At 38.7% G+C, this 19,855-nt stretch overlaps 1 protein-coding gene across 7 annotated transcripts in view; it reads left to right on the top strand.

Moving 5' to 3' along the window:
- LOC101173247 (protocadherin-15) overlaps positions 1-19,855 on the top strand; it is a 233,982-nt gene that overhangs the window by 38,588 nt on the left and 175,539 nt on the right. Inside the window, exon 1 of one of the 7 annotated variants that reach the window (XM_078931822.1) lies at positions 17,869-18,036. The exons of 5 other annotated variants lie outside the window; for them this stretch is intronic. The gene's annotated coding sequence lies outside the window, so the exon portion shown is untranslated. Of the gene's footprint in view, positions 1-17,868; positions 18,037-19,855 lie in introns of those variants that run through there. One more of the 7 variants, XM_078931820.1, reaches the window with a different exon arrangement.

Below are 19,855 nucleotides of genomic sequence, written 5' to 3'. Positions count from 1 at the left end.
TTTTTTTGTTAGATCGTCACTGTCATCACCACTGTGGCTCCTATTCTCAAAAGTGATGTTTCCTCTTTCAGTGTGCAACCCCTTTAGAATGCAAAGGAGTTTCACCTTTCACAGAACACTGTTAAAATGTGAATGAACTCCTTTGCAACGGGATTCTGTCTCTGCGGTTTATGTCCTAAGAAGGGTAATGGAAAGCAAACCTTTTGAAAACAAATGTGTAGCTCGTAAATGGAAACAACCATTGGTGTTTTAGAAAGACCATTCTGTGGATATCTGAAATTCTGCCTTGTTTGATGCTTATACTTAAAGTTTGCCATTAAATTTACAGTGTTAAACAGCAAACTTACAAATACTTATATTGCAGGTATTACAGCACTGAGTGGGTGTGAGGGATAGTAATGTCCTAAATAATTATATAAACACACAACTAATCTACTGCTGCATTTTTTGAACAGCATCTCTGTTAAGCAATTACAATTAGTGTATAATACAGTGTTTTTCAACCAGTGTGCCGCGGCACACTAGTGTGCCGTGGGAGATGGTCAAGTGCGCCGTGGGAAATTGCCCTCATTCACTGATCTAAAAACATTTTCCATCTCCAGGATATCAGCTCTGTGTTCATCCAAACAGGCCCTGATAAAACACTGAGTAGTTAAGAATATAAAATATCTTAAAATTACTTTTTCTTTGTGTTTATTTGATTCTATTAAAGACATTTTGATAAGAATCACGGTACCGCGATTTAGCTGCAGCTATAAGTGTGTAAAGAAAAGTCCCGCCCCTTTAACTGTCTCCGCCAATCATTCTTGAAGGCTTAATCACATGTCATCAGTCTGACCAATCAGAAGTGGTTAAAGTCTTCACTTCCTTGTTCTTAATTCTGCTGATAAAGTCGCTCAGTTCTAACAAAAATACCAGCTAAAGCTCGTCTTTAGCTGGTGGTTCATCTCTTAGAAAAAAACAGCCGCAACTTCCTGCTTTTTCTGCCACAATTATCATACAAATCCACGTGAGATTGCGGGGGGTGGGGGGGCTGTCGATCAATACAGACCATGAATTTCTGGGGTTTTTTTTTCCGGATGCTGGTGTGCCGCGGGAGTTTTGTCAGGGTTAAAGTGTGCCGTGGCTCAGAAAAGGTTGAAAAACACTGGTATAATAAACTGTTGTATTTAGTCTTTGACAGAGAATTATTTCCTGGTCTAAAATCTTTTTATTTTTGCATAAATAATGAGAGTTGATTGTCTTTTGTTACTGGGTAGTCAAAAATCTTTCAGGACTATAAAAAAAAACCACCTTAAAAATATGCATTTGTAAAAACTTTATATTATTAAACTAAAAACTGCATATGATCCGTAAAAAAACATGAAACACTACTTTTTTTGATTGATTTTTAAGGTGATGGGTTCAACCACATAGGTTTCATCCCAAAAAATAAACTCTGATCCCAGTATGTTTCCTGTCCAGTTTTATTTTTATTTCTTGCACTTTGGAATTGATTTTTAATTCTTATAATCTAATCTACACTTTTGTTGAGTGTAATATTTCCTACAAAGTAGCTTTTGAATGCTTACATGAAGCATATTTAAACAAAATGGAATGCCGTCATGGATCCACAGGTGCAGGAAGGAAGGAAAAATGAAAAAAATCTTGCAGCTGCCATTGACAGTGTCTGACAGTCTAGACAACAATAGGTGGAGTGTCAGCTTCCCAGATACCCAGTGGTTATTACTGAGAAAACATAAAGGCTTGACTCAAGTATAGGGAAATGTATAAAAGTGTAGTATTAGTAACTTAATTCCTCTAATTTGCAGATATAAATGAAATTGGGAGTCATTTACTATTCAATGTAATTACTGATTATCTGCCCACAACCCACAAATGTCAAGGGCATTTTTTTTCCTTAAGGGACGATTTATGGATTTTGTTGGCTTTCTTAGTATCTTCTCTTTCTTGTCTCCTTCTAGTATCTACATTCTTTATCATTTGAATCCTATCTGCAATGCCAGATATCCAAAATGGTCCTCCAAAACAGGAAGATCGATGGAGAAAAGCATTCAGGAGATTTAGAAATTGGGAACCAGACTGTGGTATATAGAAAGTGAAAAACAGTTTTTTGACCAAGTGTGAACTCAGAGTATTAAAAAAAATCAAACAAAACAATTTTTTCTTACATCTGCTATGTTTTAAGTCCCACTCTGATCATCTTTTGATCGATTGTAAAAACGTTCCTAGTTGTGTTTCATTTATGATTATGTCATTTTTAGACCAAAAAATAAGAAAAAAAAACTTGTGTTGTTTTCAAGCGCATCAGTTCATCATACATTTGACTTTCATTTGATTTTAATTGTTTGCACAGAGTAAGCCTTCCCTGACTTAAGGTAAGACGTAGATGAATCTATTTGTCTCCAAGTTATGCATCAGACTGGAGCGAAACAAACAAACAAAATCAAAAGACAGAGCTTGTGGCCCGCCGTTCTGCGTCACAACTAAAAAATTCTTTCTAACAGCATTTTTTTCTTCTGCCCCTGATTCACATTAATTTCAATCAAGAAATACTCACAAACACAATTTTAGGCTTATTTCTTTTTAGGCAGATTCTGTTCGCTTGTATTTGCGACCAAAACTGATGGAAATTCATGCTGGCCAAACTTGATACGTGCAATCAAGATGCACTTTGCTGTGTTGTCCGCACATATTTGAGTAAGTCCAATGGTAACCATGAAAACATGTTCAAAATCAGGATTCTCATTGTTTCTAATTAAAGTTTTAAGTTTAATCTACTTTTTTGTTTTTTTATTCTTCCAAAGTTTTGTCCAGCATTACTTACAGTGTCCCACTTGACACATACATGTTCTGAAACTTATTCATCCGGCCTTGATAAATTAGGAATTACTTAGATTTTTCTACAACTGAATAGGTTAGTTGTTGAGGGGTCAACAGCACTTCCAGTTGCTAATGAACTCTCTGGAGATTTAGTTGCCTCTGGTCATGAAGGTAATAACCTGTGATAGCTGTCAGAAGAGCTGTCTTGTCGAGATTGAAAAGAGGGAGACTGAAGAGGAGAAGGGAAGAAGAAAAGCAAGAGAGGGGTAAAAAAAAGAGATGAAAGAGGGAACATTTTCATTACGGACTTCAATTTTGGTTTCTATAGCCTCTGGGATTTCTAGTAACAGATCTGGTGCTAGTGCTTTAGTCCCCATGTGATCCAATTATCAAACCCCTTTAGCTTTTATGTCTGTATGAGACATGTCTCATAAGCATCTGCTGTCACACAGCTACAAGGCAACTGAAAGAAAGACCTACAAGGGCAGAAATAACTATGCAGCTGTTACCAATGCACTTGTGGCTTGCTAACTTATTAAGTCTGTCCACATCAACTTTTATGTTGTTTGCCTGACAAAACCAAGAGTCTGTCAACATCCTGAAGCTATTCACTTGTAGTTTGGTTTAGTCTCAACACTCTAATAGGGTTCTCTTTTTTTTTTTATTTAAAAGACTGATATGGACAACCTCCAAAGTCAAATTTCTGCTAAACTCTGTAAGCTGTCTGTTTCATGGGCACTTTCTAGTTAAAAATGTGAGATGTCTATAACCTAAGAATTTTTTAGAGTTTAACGGACACAAAAATAAATGAAAATAAGGAATACATTTAAAAAAAAGGGAAAATGTTACTATTTTCTTGGTAGGTTCCGAGACTCAAAGTGAACATTGTGTTCTTGAATTTGTAAAGTTTATAAAAAAGAGATGGGCTCAGAAACGTGCATTCGGGTGACAACTCCTGAAGAAAAGTCTGTGTTAACGAGCAAGTATTTCATCTATTGGAATAGAGCTGTGAAGAAAAATCCTGGAGCAAAATTTGGACCACTATGGCGTTTCGCACCAAGACTCTTCCGATTGGGTGTGCATCCGCTAGTATCAGATAGCGACAGTGCATTGTGAACACCATATGCTAAAAGTGTTGAAAAGTGTTCAAAAACCCACATTCAGTGTGTTCTTGATGCACCACAAAGGCCCAGTGTGTACGTAGCATAACTCTTACCAAACTTGTAAATGTAATCTTTTTTTTTCTTCTTTCAGTTTTTAATTACGTCATTTAATTATCAGTCACTGTTGGATTCAATCATAAAGCATACAAAGAACATGCAAATACAGTAAGCTTTGTTTAAGATAATTTAGTTTCAAAGGAGTGTCTGTCAAAACATGACAATGCCCACAAGAAATGTGGTTTTTATTTCATTTGTGAGATAGAACTAATGCACTTAGAGCAGTTTAAAATATTATGATATCATGCTTTTGTCTGTAAAGAGTGTAAGCAAATTATTGAGAAGAAAATAAGGTATGTTTGTATAATTTATATTAATTTAATTTGCTTTTTTTGAATGCTGGTCTCTCATTTTTTAAATCCTCTCCAAATATTAAAGTCTATTGTGCTCTGACCTCAACCTGCTATTATACTTCTGTTAGACAACACACCTTTCTTCTATTTAACAAACAAGTGATGTTAAGTTCAGTTTACTTCACTTAACCTCACTCATTATCCCTTGAACCTTAAATGTATTATTACAATAGGATGCAAATAAATAGTTATGTTTTCTATTTTCACCCTCAAAATCACAAGAGACTTTTAAGTCCTAGTCACTATACTTAAAACAAATGATTGCTCATTTGTTTTTGTTGACTCCCCCATGCTTTCCATTCTTGCGCACAGACACCGCCTGTCATATTTGTTTTCTTTGACCATGCTCCCTCCAGCTGCCACCCTCTCTTCCTGTTAGCCTGTTGCCTCAGCTGCACTGACCCCTCAATATCACGCAGGCTGTCAGTGCCAAACGATGAACGTCCCTTGACACTTATATGACTCAGAGACCCTACAGCATTTCTTTTGCTCAAAGACAATTTCAATTTTAACGGTGCGATGTCTGGGAACTGAGAAAAATCCTGTGGATGAAAGAGGTCAACGTTGAATTGGGACTGAATAGCCTCAGTGGAATTACCTGTGGAGCATATGTGTGTCAAGCTTTCAAGAGTTAAGTGTGGACTGTCAAGAACATTTCTTTGACACTTTTCTTTTCCCATTAAATAGAATTTAATCTATTAATAACCTATTACACATCTAGTGATGTAATAATAAGGCCCAGCTTGCCCTACAGTCTTCTGTTCTTTTTTTAGCTTCTCATCAGTACCATGGACAGTTACATCCACATTTAGCTAACTTGTTTTTTTTTTTTTGAGTGTATATTTGCAAGACACAATCTGGCAAATATGGTATAAATCTGTGGTTAGGGGGGTCGTAAAGAATACTACCAACGTATTCCCTGCGTGTCGTAAAAGGCGACTAAAAGGGACGGAGCGAGAGGACTGGGAATCCTCTCCCCTGTAACTACATTCCTAATTACGGACAGGGCAGAGTTGGGAAGGGGAGATTACCTCCCCAAACCCTTAAGATTGGGTCTTTGAATGTGCGGGGGTGTAGTACGGACGGAAGCAAAAGAGATCTGATTGGAAGGATGTTTGGAAGGAGGGGAATGAGCGTGTTAGCACTGAGTGAGACAAAGATGAAAGGGAAGGGTGAGTGTGTGTTTGGAAGTGTGAGTGGGAGAATGTCTGGTGTAGAGAGCGGGAGAGCAAGAGAAGGTGTGGCTTTGCTGGTGAGCTGTGAGGTGAAACGATGTGTGGTTGAATGGAAGGAGGTTTCACCAAGACTGATATGGGTGAAAGTGAAATTTCGGAAGGAGCTGTGGGTGTTCGTGAGTGCATATGGTCCTGGCAGTGAGAGGAATGAAGAGGAGAGAGTGACCTTCTGGAACGACTTGGATGAGTGCTTGCAAGGATTTGGAGCAAATGTGAATGTAGTGCTGATGGGAGATCTGAATGCTAGAGTGGGTGATGTGAAAATTGAGGGTGTTGTTGGCGTGCATGGTGTTCCTGGAAAGAATGATAATGGTGAGAGACTGATAGGAATGTGCACTGAAAGAGAGATGGTGATTGGGAATACATGGTTCAGAAAGAAAGAGATCCATAAGTATACGTGGGTGAGGCAGAGTGGTGGAAGAGTGATTGACAAAGCACTGATGGATTATGTGGTGGTTTCAAAGGTTGCATGTAGTAGATTGCTGGATGTAAGTGTAAGGAGGGGAGAGTGTGGAGGTATGTCTGATCACTATTTGGTGGAAGGAAGGTTGCGTGTGGGTATGCCATGGGTGAGAGTGAGAAAGAGTGGGGAGGCAAGAAAAGTTCTGAGAGTGAGTGTTTTGAAGAACAGAGAGAAAATGTGTGAGTATCAGAAGGAATTAGGTGGCAAGTGGAATATGGTGAAGGAGCAAATGGTTGTTGGAGTGGAGGAAGAATGGCAACAGTTCAAGAGTGCAGTGGTTGGAAGTGCAGAGGAAGTGTGTGGTGTGAGACGTGTTGGGGGTGGTCTAAGAAAGGGAAGTGAATGGTGGTGCGAGGATGTAAGGTTGGCTGTAGCTGAGAAGAGATGTGCGTACGAAGTATGGCTACAGAGAAAGGACAGGGAGTCATATGAGTGTTATAAGGAGAAGAAAAGGGAGGCTAAGAGAGCTGTGCGTGAGGCAAGAGCGGCTGCGGACGAAAGGTGGGGCAGACAGTTGACTGATAATTTTCGTGAGAACAAGAAAATGTTTTGGAAGGAGGTGAAGAGGGTGCGAAAGGGAGTGTCGGGGAGGGAGGAGAAAGTGAAAACAGAGGATGGAAGGATGTTGAATGAGGGGAATGCAGTAAGAAAAAGATGGGCAGAGTATTTCGAGAGGCTGCTGAATGTGGAGGAAGATCGGGATGCTGTGATTGGGATGGATGGAAGGGAAAGTAGACTGAATGTATTAGAAGAGTTGAATGAAGCGTTGATTACGGGAGACGAAGTTGTGCAAGCTGTGGGAAAGTTGAAAGTAGGAAAGGCTGCAGGTGTGGATGGGTGTGCTGTGGAATGCCTGAAGTGTGGTGGAGCGATCGTGATTGAGTGGTTAGTGAGATTGTTGAATGTGTGTTTTGCAAATGGGCAGGTGCCGCTTGATTGGATGAGTGCGTGTGTGGTTCCCCTGTACAAGGGTAAGGGTGATAAGTATGAATGTGGTAGTTTTAGGGGTATTAGTCTGTTGAGTGTTGTAGGCAAAGTATATGGGAGAGTGCTGATTAATAGGGTAGTGGAGGGAACTGAGTGTATGATTGGTGAAGAGCAGTGTGGTTTCAGGAGAGGTAGAGGGTGTGTGGATCAGGTGTTTGTTGTGAGACAGGTGTGTGAAAAGTTTTTGGCTAAGGGGAGGGAGGTGTTTTGGGCATTCATGGATTTAGAGAAGGCGTATGATAGGATTGATAGAGAGGCGTTGTGGGTGGTGTTGAGTATGTATGGTATTGATGGTAGATTGTTGGAAGGTGTGAAGAGTTTTTATAGAAACAGTAGAGCGTGTGTGAGTGTGGGAAATAGCATGAGTGATTGGTTTCCTGTGAGGGTTGGTCTGCGTCAGGGATGCGTGATGTCTCCGTGGTTGTTTAACGTGTATTTGGATGGTGTGGTAAAAGAGGTGAATGAAAGGGTGTCGGGTACGGGTGTGAGCATGATAAATACTGACGGCAGCGAATGGAGTGTGAATCAGTTGCTGTTTGCAGATGATACTGCACTAGTGGCTGACTCAGAAGAGAGCTTGGCACGTCTGGTTGAGGAGTTTGGAAGGGTGTGCGACAGAAGGAAGTTGAGAGTGAATGTGGAAAAGAGTAAGGTGATGAGGTGTACGAGGTTAAAGGGTGAACGTAGATTGAATGTGGCATTAAATGGGGAGCTGTTGGAAGAGGTAGAGTGTTTTCAGTATTTGGGGTCGTGTGTCTGTGTGGATGGTGGAATGGGGGGAGAGGTAGAGTTTAGAATGAATGAAGTACGAAAGATATGGGGGGTAATGAAGAGAGTGTTTGAATGTAGGTCACTGGGAAAGGATGCAAAAAGGAGATTGTATGAGGGTGTGGTGGTGCCTGCAGCGTTATATGGGGCTGAAACATGGAGTCTGAAAGTGGCGGAAAAGAGGAAGCTGAATGTAGTTGAGATGAGATGTTTGAGGAGTATGTGTGGTGTGACGCGTATGGATCGTGTGAGAAATGAAGTTATCCGAGAGAGAACTGGTGTGACGCAAGAGTTGGCTGAAAGAGCAGAGCAAAAGGCACTGGGATGGTTTGGACATGTTGAAAGAATGGAAAGGGAGCGATTGGTGAAAAGGGTATACAAATCTGATGTGAGTGGAGTGAGAATGAGAGGAAGACCGCGAATGGGATGGACAGAGGGTGTAAGAAGAGCGTTGAATGCAAGAGGGATGACTGTGGTGCAGGGGAGAGAGGCTGCTCAGGACAGGGATGGGTGGAGAGAGTTTGTCTATGGATGAATGGATGGGTGTGGTAGAGGTCTGGTCTTGGGATGAAGCGGCAAGGGGAAACCAGCCTTGGCTGAGGCCCTGCTGTGGAGGTGCCCACACTGGGCTGTGCAGCTGACCCTGGTGCAGTGTGGTGTGGCTTAGACCAGACCTCAGACCAGTCGCACGCACATACGCACACACGCACTCACACACTGAAGGAGGAGGGTTTGGGGAAGAGACAGAGGGAGCTAAAATTGTGTGCCTTGTCTAGGCTACCCCACCTTGGTGGGACACAGCCTTGGTAAATAAAATAAAAAAAAAAATGGTATAAATCACATAATTATGCTATTATTTTTTTCAAACTTTACCCAAAACAGAAATGATATGTATATATAGATATATATTAAACGCCCCACTCACCCTCCATGGGTTGTTTCTCACTCAAGGACTGGGAGCTTGAGGGTCCTGCGCAGTATCTTAGTCCAGAAAAGCACAGTGTGAGGAACAGCTGAGATGTCTGAGGTATATATACTGCAGACAGGGAGGGTTGAGCGCGTTTTATATATTTATATTTATTTTATAATATAAATATATGGTGACGTAAGAAGTCAGAACTCTGTCTCCCCCTGTGATCACCAGCGGGAACCGTTCCCAGAGTTCTAACCGCGTTACATCTCCATCAACCCCAGTGGCACACTTCCTGGATGCTGAACACCTGACTCTCTTTCATTCAATCAGCCACAGCATACTGTACTGAGTGAAGCTCAGTGCGAAATATTGTTTGTGCCACTCTGCCTTCATTACTGAGTGTTGTATTTGGACCTGATCTTCTGTTTCCTGACCCTTTGTCTGACTCTGTTTGCCAGCCGCCTGCCCGGGCTCTCGTTTGGATCCTGACTACCACATCTCTCCTGTGATGCTCTCATGCCTGTTAATGACCCCGATTTAGCTTTGTGGACTTTTATCTGAGCTAATAGACCCGCTGCATTTGGATCCAGCCGTCTGCCTGTTCTTGTGACATGTGCATGTCTTCTCAGTTCAGCCAGTCATGGCTCAGGTGGCCGTATGATTAAATGTAAAGCTGTGCCAGAAAATGCATTTGAGTAAAAATTATAAAAGGGTTGATTGTAACATCATACTTAATTTTAAAAATGAGATTGAATTCAATCCAAATACAGAAAAGTAAAAAAAAAAAAAAAAAAAAAAAAAAAAAAAAAATTAAAACAGTGTTGGTAATATTGTTTGGCTTACAAAACAGTCCAAATCCTAGAATAGCCTGATTGCTGCTCATGAAAAGCTGCCACGAAAATTTGGCCTCATATTTGTTTAGCATGTTAAGCTTTGTGTACACATGTTAAGTGTGTCTGAATTCCAATGTGAGTTTAGGTGTGTAGTAAGATTGTCCACAGGGAGTTTACAACTAGAGCTTTGGGACTAAATGGCTGAATGTATAAACACAGTCCAGGGAAATTACTTCTAAACAGAAAAACATTACAATATTTGTTTATAAAAAGAAAACCTAGGTGTTCCCTAGGACTGTCTTGCAATTTTCACAGGGATTTGTAAACTGATGATACTTTAATGAGTTTGATCAATATAGGGTTTAAGTTTTAAGGTAAAGCAATGGTGTAGAGTCGATTAAAAAATAAATAAATAAAATAAAAAATGAAATATTGTTCAATAACTTGCACTATCAATGTTTTTATATTGACTCCATGCTTGTTTGAACCTCACATAGTGAAATAATCCTCTAGAGTTCCAATATGTGTGCCTGTAGTTGCTGAAACACGGCCCACTGAAGCTTGAAAATATCAACCTTTTCTTTTAATACAGCCCAGATGTATTACAAATAAAATCTATGTGATATAATAGGCAAGGAAAATCAACCAATTAGGTGGATCAGCCACCTAATTGCTTCATGTAGAACTCAGCCCTGCTGGGTTAGTGTACCACCAATAGATTTGACGGGTATTTGGTTCCCACACCATTAAGTCATTAAGTAGCAGCAGTACTTATAAAATCAATTTTATTTAAATAGTTGCTGGAGCAAGGACTTGAAAACAGGAGGTATGCATGAAGTTCTCCTGGTTCTTGCTAGAACTCTGACATTCTGTTTTTGAGTGACCTTTAGCTTTATAGTCTTTTTTTTAAGATCAGACATGAGATTGTAACAGCCAGCAGAATATGGAGGCATGAAGTAAGCTTTAGTAATAACAAATGTTCGGTCTAATTCCTTTAGCAATCAGCTTTACAAGTGTTTAAATTTTTTAAATTCTTTTCCCCAAACAAGTACTTCTGTTTTAGTGTTGTTTAGCTAAAGAAAGTATGACTGCAACCAGAAGAGGGGCAAGAGTTGAACCCTGAGGAACTCCGGATGTCACGGAGACCCTCGTATTTATAATCACCAACAGAAACAACAAAACCTCTGCTTGAATACAAGATCTGACTCAACTGTGGACTGTACTTGACAATCCCGCTCACTTTTTACAGTATCAAAAGCTGCACACATCAAAAAGGAGTAGTGCTGATACTTTATTGAGTTTTCAATTAGGTTGGTTAGGGGTGCGACTTATACTTAGGTGCGTCTTATGTGTGATTTTTTTTTTTTTTTTTAAATAGACAGCAATATCCGCATTTGACCAAAGCCCTGGGGGAGTGGTGAGCTGCAGACAAGCAGGGAGGCATTGGCTCCCATTTTGGGATCTTTTGTATGACTTGGCCGTAGACATTTAAACTCACAATCTCCCAGTCACGACCTTCTACCATGACACCCTTAAGCCTATCAGAATGTATTGTGTACTGTATATCACTCTTTGCTACAGACAGCAAAGTAGATGAAGAAGCGTTGCTTAGTCTTACACCGTGCTTGGGGTAATTGTTTCAAAGCAACACAGAGACTGAAAAATTATAAAGGGTTTAATTGACTTCTGAGCATGCCCTTTTTGTTATGGTTATCTAGATAATTGATCATGTGTTACACTTATATACTGGGCGACAATGGCTCAGGCGGTTGAGCAGGTTGGGCAATGATTGTCCAAGGGTCGGCGGTTTGATCCCCCGCTTCCCCTAGTGAACTGTGGTTGTGTCCTTGGGCAAGACACTTAACCCTCCTTGTCTGCCGTGTGACTCCACTGATGTGTGAATGCGTATAAATGTCTCTGCGATGGTCAGAGGGGCCGTAGACGTGTACTGGCAGCCACAGGCCTCTGTCAGTCTGTGCCAGGGCACCCGTGGCTACATCAGACATGGACATGCATTGAAATTGTCTGGAAAAGCGCAGATAAATCCAATCTAATTTATTAGCCAAATTAATAAACTTCAATGTCGATAGTGAAGCATGCATTCTAATATTACCTATTCCATTTTCTTGCCTTTCAAGATTAAATGTCTGCTCTTGTGTCCGCATTTTATTAAATCAATTTCTCCCAAAAGTGTTTTTCTTCTTTGCCATACATTTTTGGCATCTGCGAAAAATACAATAGCTCTGTCACAGTGCTGTGGTGGTGACTAGAGCTTTAATAAAGGCTGTTTGTTTATAAAAAGTTGTTCAGCTGAATCCAAACTTAACAGGACAAAATATGCTTTCTTAGATTTACACATTGTAAGAAACAACATATTAATTACAACAAAATAATGCAATTGATTCAACCAAACTGTCTTTACAGTGAGGGCTTTAGTTAAATAGTGAATATGTGAGGTATAGGTTTAAAAAAAAAAGTAACAATTCAGCCTTCTAATGCTCCCCACCTGACATGAAAGTTTGTTCATCAAATGGATGGAAAAGAAGTTGGAAGTGGTAGTTTTTCATTTGTAAGAATTTTTGTGTGACTTTCTGCTATTTTTTGTCTGAATAAGAATATTACAGGTGTAGTTATAAAACATCAAATGAGGGAACTTATGTTATATTTTGCACAGACATAATATAACTGACTTCAGATCTGCTTTAAAACTTATGAATAAGAACAAACAACTGTATATCTGAGTCCAACAAAGTTGTCTTTGCATGTAAAGACTTTGTTAAAGAAAACCCATTTCCAATGCAAATGCTCTGAAATTGTTTTATTGCTAAAACAACAAAAATAAAAAAAATAAACAAATCCTTTAATGCAGCTGCAAATGATGTAAAAAGCAGACAGTCACTTGGAATAATTAAACGGTGGCTGTCTGTGAGTGCAAAGTATTCCGTCTTTAAGGTCTGAATACAACATTACTAAAAGGATTTCCCCCTGTTTGCTGATTAAAACTTCAAATAATGAGAAGTACACACAATTTCACAAAGAGTCCCTCAAGGCTTCACAGCTGTGCAGGAAAAAAACAAAACATTCTCAGAAGAATGCATGGCACCTCAAGTCAAGCACTTTCAGTTAAAAGTCACATGTCTCTTTAAGATTAGTGTTAGACGAAAAAAGGGAATTCAGAAACCAGATTGTGCATGCTGCAAAACTTGATGTTGCCAAGAAAATTGTGAGATTTTAATACGATTATATCTTAAACTTTATGATTTATGTTTCCAAAATTTGACTACGTTAGTGGAAATATTGAGAAAAAAGTAAAAGCTTCATGGGAAATGTTCATTTGGGTGTGAAATGAAAACCTGCAGAGAATAATAATAGAATTGATAATAAGAGCATGTGAGAGAGCAGACTAGCAATCATTTTTTTTTTTTTTTTTACTGGACTGTGCAATGTTCAAGCTTTAACATGATTAGAAAACTGTTTTTACAAATAAGCAATTAAACAGGTGAAGGAAATGCATTTCAAACATCAGCACTGGTTAACAAAAACATTTTTAGAAAAGAAAAAACCTTGAAGTTGTGGAAAAAAGTTTTTAAAAATTTTTTCATCAACTAAATCTACAGATATGAACAGATTATTTAAGTAGTTTGATAGAAGATTTTAAAAAAGTAATTGGTTTTTTGTTTTACATAAACAAGGATATGCAGCACCTCTGCAATTTTTCTTTATATTCATTGTCTGTTTGTTTTTTTTGCCTCAAACTGTCACAGACATTTTGAAAAGAACAGCTTAGAACTAATCATCTATCAAGGTCATTTTCCTTTTTCAAAGAAATAAGACATTTTCTGGATTTTTTTAAAGATTTTCACACTGTTTTTTTATTTATTAATAGGATTTCACTTGTCTGTGACACTGGAAGGTTTATTTTTATTTTTACTTGTTTTTACCCTACCCTATATTGTTTTTTTGGTTTTTCTATTGATAACATGTCTGGTAGGGGTTTGAATTCTAGCTACACCAGTATTCTAATGCAAGTGTTTGAGACAAGACACTGAATCCTTAGTTGCTTCTGGTAAATTAGATGATGCTCCCCCTATAGGTGTGACATCATGTGCTCTTGTTGTTTTTATTTTTTTTTCTGTATCATGTGTAAATGAAATCCAGCCATTCAGTTGGTAGCATCTATCTCTACCCCTGTATCTGACCTTAGAAAACTTTATACAGAACATTATGTTCTAACATGTCTGAAAAACTCAACAACATTGATAAAAGGTAACTGAAGGTCTGCTGTCCCAAAAATGTGTCCAATTTGTTGGGCAACTTGATTTGTTAAAAAAATGGCAGAAGACTAAAAACTGACACACATTCTTCCATTTTTATTGAATTGCAATTACATTAAACTAAAACGCCTTCTGTAAATTCAAGAAAAAGGAAAAAAATCACGAGATGGATGAGAAATTCTTTCTTGTTTTTCCTAGGTGATTGGTAGAAAGGAGTACAATAAACATTGCTGGGCTGGAAGCCAGTAGTGGTAAATTGGATTATTTTTTTTATTTTATCAGTATCAGGAAATATGAAGTTCTTCCACCTTTAAAAGTGTAAGAAAATATATAGAGAATAATCATTCTGTAGTGTGGACTATAGCGTTTGGTAGCCCTGAGTATAGAAAACAACTTGTCTGTTTGACACACTGCTCAAATTCACTGAGAGGGCTGGAAGAGCCACAAAAAGAAGCCTGACATCAAATGACAGCAAGAGGGACAGAGAATATAATGATAACCCAACTACTAGCAACAGTATCCCCCTCAGCAATTCATCTTTCGAATTTTTTCAGTTTGTTGTCCTGCCTATCATTGAAATGAAATTTCTACGTATTGCACCAGCTTGACTTGCAGCAATTGAATTAATGGTTGAGCTAGAGAGCAGTCAGGTGTGTGGCGTATCTCAAGGTGATACTCCAAAAAATAAAAACGTACTTTTCATCGTCTTCTCAGATACACAAGCCTAATGAAAGACTGGATTTCGTCCTAAAATGAGTTATATTAAAAAAAGACTTATATGCTCTCTTGATTCTTTTTCAGCTGTGACATGAAGAACTTCCATGTCAACATTTATACTCAGTAGCAGCACACACAAACACTGATGACTTGCATATGTACAGAAGACCTTTGTCACTCTCCCTATTAACTGTCTTGACACTAATCTGAACCTTGGCTCCATGTCCCTCTGCAGCTGTAGACCAAGAAAAAGGCAGAATTAGTGCTGTGACAGGAGATGACTTTTAAAGAGGTGCAGCTCAAAGCCTTTTCTCAAGCCCAATGTGAGACTAGGTGGGTCGGTGATCAAAAACCTCAAGCTGAATGGTCACAAAAAGTATTTCGCTCAAAATGCTGTGCGTACTTATTCATTTTTGTATGACTATATCTTAAAAAAAAACAAATACAATGATAATATGTGTCACATAATAGAAAAAAAGAACTTGATTTGAGACCACTTTATATTTTATAATATCGTTTATGGCTGAGTCACATGCACTCGTACAAGGGTTTGACCTGTACACATGCTGCAGGATTTTGGGTTGTCCAGACCTGTAAAGGGTCATAGATGAGGGGGGACTGCATCATAAGAGGAGCGCAGGTGTGTCTTGTGCGGCCACCTCAAGGGACATCATGAAAATAGAATGTACAACTGTCAGGCGTGTGGTAAGTGTATTGTTAAGTATCTGTAAGGATAATGTGAGTTACACGCACTTTGACGCATGGGGGAGGCTGTTGAATGGTGCCCTTACACCACTCCAGCCATTGGTAATGTGCATGTATTGTCTTCTTACTGACCACACACAAATAAGGCACGTTTAGGGTGTGCATGGGATACTTAAGTGCCTGTAAGATGCCTACACAAACTACTGATTGGTCAACTTCCTCATTCCCAACAACCAGGCCAAGTGCAACCTGGAGTGCACATTTATCACTTGAACAACACTAACGAGCTCCCTGCGTAGTGTGCAGGGTTGGGATGTCCATGTGTGAAAAAAATCTGTAAAACATATCTGTGTCTCACCTACTTCACCCTTATGTGTTGTATCATGTTCATTAAGACCTGTTGACTACAGCATCCTTGTAGAAAATATGCCCACAAATATTTTTGTCCAACGGGCTCACCAAGGGGTCTACAACTTTGGAAGTGTTTTTGGGGCATCGGTGTTCTCTGTTCAGGTTTGCACATTTTTCACCCACAGACTCTACCCATGAGGGCAGTTGTGACCATTGACTATAAGAGAACTGGACTGAGAGAGTGTGACGTCAATCATATAGAATGGTTGATTTCTGGCTCAAACAAAAATGAAGTCAATTCAGTCAACATTTTTTTCGCGATACGAAAGAGAGGCAGTGATTCTCGTTGTAAATTTCCATTCTCTTAAATTGGGCACAGGGAATCTGTCAAACATTTTGAACATTTGAGGTGGGGACAGTGACATCATATGCTTTTTTAGAGACATCTAATTGGTTAGTTTACAACCTGACTAACTTGCAAGAAAGAAAATACATAAAAAAAGAGGATTATCAAGAGGATGTTAAAAACATAATAGAGCAAGAATAGTTATTTTTACAAATATAATGACAGAGTAGTAGCAGTTTATTCCTGAGTAAACGTTAATGAAATTTAGCATTCTTGGAGCAAGCGAGGGAGGGGGGGTCAACCAATCCAATTCTCAAATACACTCAATGTTTTTGACTGACTATTTCTTTACTTTTTTTAAATTTATTTATTTATTTATTTATTTACAATATTTAAACAAACTCACCAATGCCTTTTTAACTAGAATTTACCTTAATGGCAGTGACCCATTTTATCTTGTATCCGCTCGACTTCTGTTACAACTCTTAGTGACTCATTCAGATATTATTCAAATGAAGGAATTTTTGTGTTGTTGAAGGAATGCTTGACACTGCACCTGCATGTTGTTCAAAAAGCCACAAGGTAAGTCTCTCCTATAGGAACTGTTTTATTGAATAATTTTGCAGCAATTAGCAAGGATTTAACCAGCACAGCAGCTAATTAGGCTGTATTGATTCACACTTTTTTCAGTTGTTGTAATTCAATTCAATTCAATTCAATTCAATTTTATTTGTATAGCCCAAAATCACAACAACAGTCGTCTCGATGGGCTTCGAAGTAAAACATGAAATCAAAAGGATCACGAATACAAAGAGTTCAATAGAAAAATACTAAAAAATACTAAAATGAACTAACAAACTAAGTGAACTAAGTGAAAAAGGTGAATGTTGAGATATAACAGTTATTTCTTCCAAACTTACTTCTTTACTGCATGTGGCTGTGGACCAAGATGTGGGTGCGGTATCCGTCTATTTTTGGTCTTTCTGGGTTTAAAGAAAAATTCCCACAATTGGAGTATTTAATAGGTGTGTTGTTTTGTGTCATTAGTTTTCAGCGCACATCATGTGTTTAAATGTTTAACATGCAAGATAACAAATCAAAATGATGGTAAAAGGTTTAATATATTGTGGGAGGTGTGTAGTAATAACATCTTATTGCATTTACATGTGTAGATTTAAAAAAATCATAGTGATAGAAAATGTCATGGTTGACTGTTTCATTTTTAATTTAAGTAAATCTGCTGCAGCAGGAGGGTCTTATTGGATAAAAGGTTCATTTTATTTTGAAGGGACTTGTATGTACTGCTGTCAAAAATAGTAAAATTATTAAATAGAAAAATTCAATACCATTATAATTAAATTATAGAAAAATATGTAGAAGCTAACCTTTATTAATGATTCGCTTAATGGCCACAAAAATATAAATAAAGTGTTGTAAAAAATAACATGAGACCATGCCGCTTTCGCTGGGTTGTGGTCTGAAAGAAGCTGGACCAAATGGCTTATTGAGGGTTAAAGGTTACAGACCCCACTCTTAGCTGGTGAGGACAGACTGGACTAATGGATTAAACTCTGTAATAATTGACAGGTGTCAGTAAAAAGCTTTTGTTGGCCCTCATTGTGCACTGACTTTCAGTGGATTTGGCTTATATTTTATGATTCTTGTTTTTTTGTTTTTCTGGTATACACAATATAATCTGTCTTTCCCAGGAGTAAGTGCAGGTGGGAAGGTGCATATCAAGCAGATATGGCGGGAGGGGAGGGGCGCCGGGGCTTGAGCCGGTCTCACCTTTCATGACCGCTGTAATAAGATTACCCGCCTCACACGTCATGACCACAGAGAAACAGAGGCTTGAGCGAGGCGACACTCCTCCCATGAAAGCCAGTTATCCGGGAGGCAGTCCGCCAGAGGAGTGCTGCATCGAGCTGAAGGCAGCAGAGTGCTGATGAGCCCGTGTGAGGAGGCTGGAGCTGCACTGCTGCAGCTGCATGTGGTGCCTCTCCTACCAGGACGGGGGTTTCATTAAAGACTTGTGACGCTCAAACATGGTAAGGCGTTCACTTTCTCCGACCAGAAGGCTTTTTTTAAGAGACAAACACACTTGCAGACAAACTTATTACACAATTTAAGGTTTTTGTTATTTTCAAATTCAGGAAGTGAACTAACTTTTTATCAGTAAAGTTCAACTTATTAGTATGGGGCCCTGGACATAACATTTAATAAATAAATATAAACAAAATGTTGCCTCTTATTTATCATTTGTGGCCAAGATAAGAATTTTTTGTGGACAATTTATTATTTTGCGGTCAAACTAGAATTTTACTAGCAGTTTGTGTTCAAAAATTTGCATTTTGTGGCCACAAATTGGTCATTTATTAGCATTTTGTGGACACAAACTGGCATCTTACTAGTCTATTGTGAGCATGTATTAGCATTTTGTGTGCAAATATTTGCATTTTTTTGAGCGAAATTTGCATTTTGTGGCCACAAATTGGTCTTCTATTAGCATTTTGTGGGCACAAACTGGCATCTTACTAGCCATTTATGGGCACATATTAGCATTTTGTGCACAAAAAATTACCATTTGTATGCACAAATTTGCATTTTTTGGATACAAATTAGTAATCAGCCCTCAAGTTACCCTGCGACAGACTGGGCAGGGCATCCCCTGCCTTCGCCCACAAGTGATAGGCTCCGGCAGCCCCGAGACCCCGAAAGGGACAAAACGGAATAGAAAATGAATGAATGAATGAATAGTACTCAAGTACTTATGAAAGTATAACTTGCTAAATTAAGGCCATAAATTGGTCTTTTAATAGTATTGTGTGGGTCCATATTAGCTTTTTGTGTGCACAATATAGCCAACTTATGACCATTAAATATTAATTTTAAGAGGATTCTTTATTTCTTTTTTTGAATGTTATGTCCTGGGCTCCATTTCAGTGGGCTTTAAGTTTCCCGCTGATTTCTGAGAATAAAGTTGTAAAATTTTCTGAGAGAAAAAATACGAAGCATATTTTAAAAACAAATGTATATAAATATATTGGGAATCCTAAACATCTACTCAACATGGTGTTTGTAAAGTAACTGACCTGTTCTCTAAACCTCTGTTTACTGTTAAATGTATGATGCAGGAACAGTCATTCATTTCCGACACCACTACAGTGGAGGTCTGCACTGAAAAGGGCCGTTTCCAGCAATACTAACTTCATGCTGCCACTTTATGGAGAGAAAGGGGGTCTTTCAGGGGCTAATTCCCCCATTGATAAAACATCACATTGTGTTCGGCCATCCTGAACAGAATGTGAATGATTTATGGCCCAGTATTTTGTAACATTTCTGGAAATATTTGGTGCCAAATCGAATCAGCATTCATATTCATAGCCCTCTCATTGCTGCGTGTGACTACTGAAAAGGTCAGGGTAGGTCTTTTTCTCTGCAGAGAGCAAATGAACAGGTGTAATTAATAACAGTAACGACATCTGCACTCCTTTTACCTTCTTCCAGCAGCTCGCTGTGACACTTTAAATGGACCTTGGTGATATTAGTTAGCCCTGCACTCTCCTTGCAATGACAGCTAGAAATGTTTTCAGTGAGGATGCAGTTTGGAGCTTGTTTTGCTCCTCCTTCATTAAATGGTTTAAAAAATGGCAGGCTAACAGGTGGACCTTGAATTATGCCCCGTCTTCCTCACATCAAGCTGTGTTAATATTTCTTGCATTTGCTTTTAAAGTGACCACTTCAGGAAATATAATAATTACAGTTAAGGGCTTGTGTGGACACTACATTTCAGGACACTACTAAACTCCACAGACACATTTTAGGCTTATAGGCTTTTATTTGCTGGCAACGAATAGATCTGGCTGG

Source organism: Oryzias latipes, chromosome 15 (genome assembly GCF_053564925.1).
Source record: "Oryzias latipes strain Hd-rR chromosome 15, Olatipes_Hd-rR_3.1".
Lineage (NCBI taxonomy): Eukaryota > Metazoa > Chordata > Actinopteri > Beloniformes > Adrianichthyidae > Oryzias > Oryzias latipes.
This window is presented reverse-complemented; position numbering and strand designations above follow the sequence as displayed.